Source organism: Trachypithecus francoisi, unplaced genomic scaffold, assembly GCF_009764315.1.
Source record: "Trachypithecus francoisi isolate TF-2019V2 unplaced genomic scaffold, Tfra_2.0 Lachesis_group2, whole genome shotgun sequence".
NCBI classification, from domain to species: Eukaryota; Metazoa; Chordata; class Mammalia; order Primates; family Cercopithecidae; genus Trachypithecus; species Trachypithecus francoisi.
The window spans coordinates 84,586,255-84,592,913 of record NW_022681465.1 but is presented as its reverse complement, the minus strand read 5'-3'; the positions used below and the strand labels follow the sequence as shown (position 1 = coordinate 84,592,913).

The following is a 6,659-nucleotide window of genomic DNA, read 5'->3' as shown; positions in this document are numbered from 1 at the left end:
GAGATCACACCACTGCACTCCAGATTGGGTGACAGAGCAAGAGTCCATCTCAAAAAAAAAAAAAAAAAACTTACGTTAGTGTGGTACATTCATCACATTAGTGAATCAATATTGATACAGTATCATTAAGAAAAGTTCATACTTTATTTTAATTTCCTTAGTTTCTACTTAGTTTTTTTTTTTTTTTCCTGTTCCAGGATCTATCCGAAATACCACATTACCTTAGTTGTCCTATTTCCTTAGGCTCTTCTTGGCTATGGCAGTTTATCATGGTATGTTAATCATCTTATCATTCCATGTGGTAGGACTATTATAATTCTTTTTCTACAGATGAGAAAAATGAGTAACAGAGAGACTATAGCCACATAGACATGGGAGTCAACTTCAGAAATCTGGGCCAGAACTCCCACTCTTAAGCACCGCACTATTTCTTATGTGTTGGGTACTCATTAAAGGAAAACACCTGAACTCGTGACATCAGGCTGCGTATGGTAAGTGCTCTGAAACTCCAAAGGTAAAGATTATTTATGGCTTGTAGGAGTTTAGTGAAATTTGTGAAAGATTTCAACAACGAGATGAAGTTTGAGCTAGGGCTTGAGAACTGGAAGACATGATTATATGATACATTATAGTTCTTTTCAAATATGTTAAAATCTCTATCCCAATTCATTTTTATAACTTCTCCAAGGTTTTGTCCTAGAGTGAATGGCTTGAAGACAAGAATTTTTGGGTCTTGGTTTAATAAACATTCAATGACCACAGTTATAGTTTGTAGAAATTCATTTTACTTCCAAGAGGACAAAACATTTTAAAAATATGTTTTTCAATCTATTTACGCTTAGTCAGAGAATTAGTTTGGTCACATTCTCAAACTCTTTCCCAACCAACTGGAGATGAGGATGAGGTCAATTTTGTTTGACTAATGCATTGTTGATTCTTTTACACCATTCTGGCACATAGAAAGTAATGAATAAAATTTTGATGAATAAATGAATGAAGCCTGATTCAATTCAAAGAGATGTTAAAGATTTCTTGGTAATACTGTAGGCAAGTGGAGGCTGTACAGGGTTTCCCTTATCAAATGCAAACACTGTTGCCATAATCCTAGCATCTTTAAAACACTTGTGCTTATTCAGATCCTCTGGAGTCTGTAAAAAGAAGGAGCAGAGAAATTCCAGACAGTCTTTGTCCTTTGCTCTGCTCATCAGCATCTCCAAAGAGAACTCCAATTCTCTGAATTTGTGAAAGAAAAAATATTAATTCTCAGAAAGTTCTAGGAGTATGTTCTGTTAATGTTTACCACTTTTCTAAAAAGTAAAGAGTAACTCTTAGAATATCAAGTTTATTTATTGGAAATGAATTATACTAAGAAATTATTTAAAAATGACAACCAGCAGCTTTACTTTGTATTAATTGTCTTCACATGGTGCACAAATTAAATAATTCATGATTGGATTTAGAAAGTAGTAACATATTTTTAAAGTGCATTCTGCTTTAGGAGATAATGTGACACATACATTATATATTTAATATTTAGAAGTTTTTAGAAAGTAACCAGCATTTTCAAATTTGGAACACGGTACTTACGTCAGCATCAGGTAGGACTGTAACCACCCAAGGGATTCACCTTGCCTGCTGTGTAGACAGAGCCAATTTATCAAGACAAGGGAACTGCAATAGAGAAAGAGTAATTCACGCAGAACCAGCTGTGCAGGAGACCGAAGTTTCATTATTACTCAAATCAGTCTCCCCCGGCATTTAAGGAACAGAGTTTTTAAGGACAACTTGGTGAGTGGGGGAAGCCAGTGAGCTGGGAGTGCTGATTGGTCAGGGGTGAAATCCATAGGGAGTCGAAGCTGTCTTCTTGCAGAGTCAGTTCCTGGTGGGAGGTGGGGGGTGATGCACAAGATCAGATGAGCCAGTTTATCGATCTGGGTGGTGCTAGCTGATCCATCAAGTTCTGGGTCTGCAAAATATCTCAAATACTGATGTTAGAAGCAGTTTAGGGAGGGTCAAAATCTTGAAGCCTCCAGCTGCATGACTCCTAAGCCATAATTTCTAACTCGTGGCTAATGTTAGTCCTACAAAGGCAATCTAGTCCCTAGGCAATAAGAAGGTCTGCTTTGGCTGTTACTGTCTTAGTTTTAAACTATAAACTATAAGCTAAGTTTCTCCCAATGTTAGTTCAGTCTATGCCCAAGAACGAATAAGGACGGCTTGGAGGTTTTAGTTCAGTCTATGCCCAAGAACGAATAAGGACGGCTTGGAGGTTAGAAGCAAGATGGAGTCGATTAAGTTAGATCTCTTTCACAGTCTCAGTCATAATTTTGCAAAGGCTGTTTCAAAGACACCCTTTGGAATTATGACCTCCTCCCTGCCAGCCTCTTCTTCCCCCAAATAATGGGATATGTTTGAAAAAGGAAGATTAACCCATGAGAAGTCGGCCCCCAGATTAATTCTAAGATTGCAAGAACCTGGAAAACTGCCTTCTAATGACGCTTATTAAACTTTAGGCCTTGGGAGTGTTTCAAGAAAGACCTGTCATAGGATCAAGGGTTGCATGAAAATTATATTGTTTCTCAAATTTCTCTGAAGCAGTGATGGAAATGGCAATGGCAATTTAAAGTGGATAAAGTCAAAGTCAAAAGTGACCTATAGAATTCAGTTTCTCATTTTACTTTCCTTTTGAATAGCAGCTCGTGTTATTAAGAGCTGTGTTTTCAACATAGTTATAAATGTGTAAGAAATGTCATAACTTGGCAGGGCATGGTGGCTCATGCCTGTAATTCCAGCACTTTGGGAAGTCGAGGAGGGCAGATCACTTGAGGTCAGGAGTTTGAGACCAACCTGGCCAACATGGTGAAACCATATCTCTACCAAAAATACAAAAATTAGCTAGGTATGGTGGGGCGCGCCTGTAATCCCAGCTACTCAAGAGGCTGAGGCAGGAGAACCGCGGGAACCCAGAAAGCGGAGATTGCAGTGAGCCAAGATTGCATCACTGCACTCCAGACTGGGCAACAGAGGGAGACTCAGTCTCGAAACAAACAAACAAACAAGCCAACAAGCACACACACAAACACAAAAAAGAAATGTCATAACTCAAAGTAAAATTAATAGAGTAAAAAGAAAAAGCATAGGCACTATGATTAAACCTATGAAAAACAAGAGGCATGATCACTGACTGTGGTTTGGATGTTTGGTTTTGACTGTGACATTGAGAAAAATGGCAATATCTTTACATTTAAACTAAATAAATTTTGTTTTCTGTATAATTTTGTGGATAGTTTGGAAATATTCAGATGATGCTGTGGATTTATCTTGGCAGTCAAGGCAGAAAGATGTCTTCGCACCATGAGAGCTGCAGCTAGGGGCTGGGACGGAAGCTCTAAGGGTCAACGTTATGAACTGATGAGTAGGTGTCTCTTACCGAGTTTGATTTGATCCCTATTTGTTTATAGGATGAATGATTTTTAAAAAATGGTTTTGCAATTTTACTTTCACTCTGTAACACGCTGTAAACAGCTTTCTCTGTGATTAAATATATATCAAAAACATGATTTTTAATGACTACATTGGTTGCATTTAAAGCTGTAAAATCAATGGAATGATGCAAAATGTTTTTGTTTGCGACACAGAAATACTTATTTTCTTCTTTTAGGATAAATGATGTTGAGTGAGAGAGCACCAGAAATAATCTTCTGCATTTCAAACATCCTTCAGTGGTCAACATTCCACCATTGAGGTAGATACCTTCAGCGTTACATACTTTCCATCAAGAGTTCTTTGTTAAAACCTGAGCCATTATGAACAAATAGTTTAGTCATCAACAAACTCCCTGGTGCAGTTTCTCCGTCTGTGAATCATCTTTATCAGAATCATTTGGAAGTTCTGTTAAAAACACTGATGTAGGGGCCCCAACCCAGATACCCCTAGAATCTCCAGTTGGGAAGATGGGTGAGCCAGAGTGATTCTTATACCCAGTGAAGTTCTAGAATCACTGAAATGATAAATTGACAGCCATCTGAGAATGAAATTATTTAGAATACAGAGTAGGCACCAAAGGAGGGAGGTAAGAGTATTTCAAGGTGAAAGAGAGAGGTAGAGACGAGGTAAGCTGGAGATATCAAATCCGAGCTTTGGCTCCTTCATTATTCTGTTCAGGGCCAGTCCCTAGAAGAGTTAGTGTTCCTCTGGATGGTGGCTCTAGGATTCATTTCCCTCATCACGAAAATGGGAAACTGCAAACCTTTCCTTTGGAAATGGCAGTGCTAGACCACAAGAATGTATGAAAGACAAAGAATTCTCAGAGATAAACTCCTTTAACTTAACTGAGCCCCTAGAGGCTTTTCATTTGTTCTGGCCCCAGTGACATGTGGTGTAGATCCAGATATGTCCTGGGTCTTGTGATCATAGCCTTTCTTTTGAAAACAGTTGCTGACAATCTGTCACTCCTTTGTGTTAGAGCTCAGCCCGTTTGAAAATGCGGGGTATCAGCTGCTGTTGCTGTAGGTCCATTTCTGTTTTCCAGCAGGTGGGTGTGTCTGTCTCTTTCCTTTCATCTCCATCCAGGCTTTCTTCTTTCAGGCACTTTCCGGTTTGTCAAGCCAAGTATGCCTGTCATGTTGGAACCCAGCCCCGGGACACTCACCAACTTCTCTTTGTGGTAGTATCTCCCTTGATTGTGTTCCCCATTCTTCCTTATCTCCCTAAAGCCTATCAATCCATTCACATGGTCACCGACTATCCTAGTCTCTTTTTTGTGGATGCTCAAAAACTGCCAGTTAACTTAGTAGCCTCACTTCTTCTATCGTTTCTCTTCATCTAGACTTGACTTGTGCTTTTCTACGGGATCACCTTTGCAATTTCCTTCTCTTTTCTTCCCATTATTTTCTGTATCAAATCATACTAAGTGCTTCAGTAGCTCCTCTGAATCGAAGCATAGCTTAGTAGAAAGAGGATGTTTTCAGACTCAGACTAGAATTTAAGTCCCCTCTTTGCCGCTTATTGGTAGCTCTGAGAACAATGATTCTGTCTTAGAGTTGTTGTAAAAATGTAATTAGATAATATAGACATAAGCCAAGCATAGCAACTGTAACAATAGATACTCAATGCATGGTAGCTGTTATTATTCATACATTTTTGTATGAAAGCTTTTCATACTACTGTAGCCCACAATGTTTCTCCCCTGCTCTTTGTATTTATGTAGATATTCTTGAGTTTGTGAGTCCAAGAGCAGTGGGAAGCCAGAGTATGTGTCCCCAACCATATGACCCAAGAGTAAGGGGGTTTGTGGGAAGGAAGAAGAGCTGTGATCCACAGGCATATGGTATCTACTGTCTGCTCACAGGCAGGGGTTTCTCTTAGGACCAGGCCTCTTAGGACCAGAGTTTTGAAGTGGTTCTCTCTTTAAGCACAAGCCATTTCCAGGGGAATTTTCTTGCTGAAGGGTACATGGTTCGCTCAGTGCCATTTTGGTGAGTTGAAGCCTTGGAGTCCCAATTGGAACAGCTCACAATGTCCTAGGTAAAGTCCTACTCAGTGGAGCCATGAAGCCTCCACCATGTTGTAGGATTTTGCTGTCTTATCTCCGGTGCCAACACAATCCTCCAGCCCTTGACGTGCTTCTCATTGCTAGCAATTTCTATTATTTGGTGCTGCGCAAGAATTCTCTAGATTGGAGAGCCTGTAGACAATAATGCCCCTGGCTAATTAACCTCTGAGACCCTCAGGAATGAGCTTCTGGTACAGTTTACTCTTCCTTCCCTTGTGAACTTTCAAACTACAGCTTGGACATAAACATTTTATACCTCGGAATCTCTGATTCATCACCCTGTGGAGCACAATCTCTCACATAGGTTTTGATCCCAGGGTTCTCAACGTAGTGCCACACAGGGGAGCATTTTCCATGAAATTCTGCCGTGTCCTACTCTGTCTCCACTCTCTCTATTAAAGGTTACTGTTGAGAACCACTGATAGCCTTTAGGAGTTTTAGGAATGGGTAAAGATTAACTAGAAGTCTGTGATATAATTAGAAAAATATTTCCTAAAATTCTAAAAGATTTGCCAGAGTAGAAAATATAGACTCTTCTTTTCTATCTCTTACTCCTCCCTAAGCATTTTAGTTAAGTAGATAAAAATATATCTGAAAGCCAACCAACCAAACAAAAAGCAAAACCCTCAACTTCCCCCCAAATCCCTAAAGCCCTCCAAAAGCCAGAAAGCCCATCCTTTCTTTTCTGCTCTTCCAGATTCAGTTTGTTCATTCTTAGACTATATTTCCCTTAAATTTTCCTTTTACAACTTAGCCATCACTGGCAGCTCTACCTCTGTGTTCTGGCCATTCCCTAAACTCCACATATTATCAAGACTCCTAAAGACTTACTGTTTGTGCTTCATTTGATGTAGATCACATACTGCTTAGTAGTTGTGTCTTTTTTATTATCAAGATTGTATGCTTCTTGAGGGCACAGAAACTTATACCCTCTATTGAAGGTAGCATGATCATTTCCAAAAAGCAGCTGCTTAATGCAAATATATTAATGGGTTATTAATTTTTGCCTTAGTTATACTTTACAATTTTTCTTGCCAAAAATTGAAGCTTGCCAAATCTGCTTCTAGCCAACAAAGGATTATATGTGGCACCTGGCGACAAAAAT

The 6,659-nt window shown here is 39.3% G+C and overlaps 1 pseudogene; it reads right to left on the bottom strand.

Annotated features, from left to right (window-relative positions):
- Positions 1 to 1,010: 1,010 nt before the first annotated feature.
- LOC117066057 overlaps positions 1,011 to 6,659 on the bottom strand; it is a 56,000-nt pseudogene continuing 50,351 nt past the window's right edge.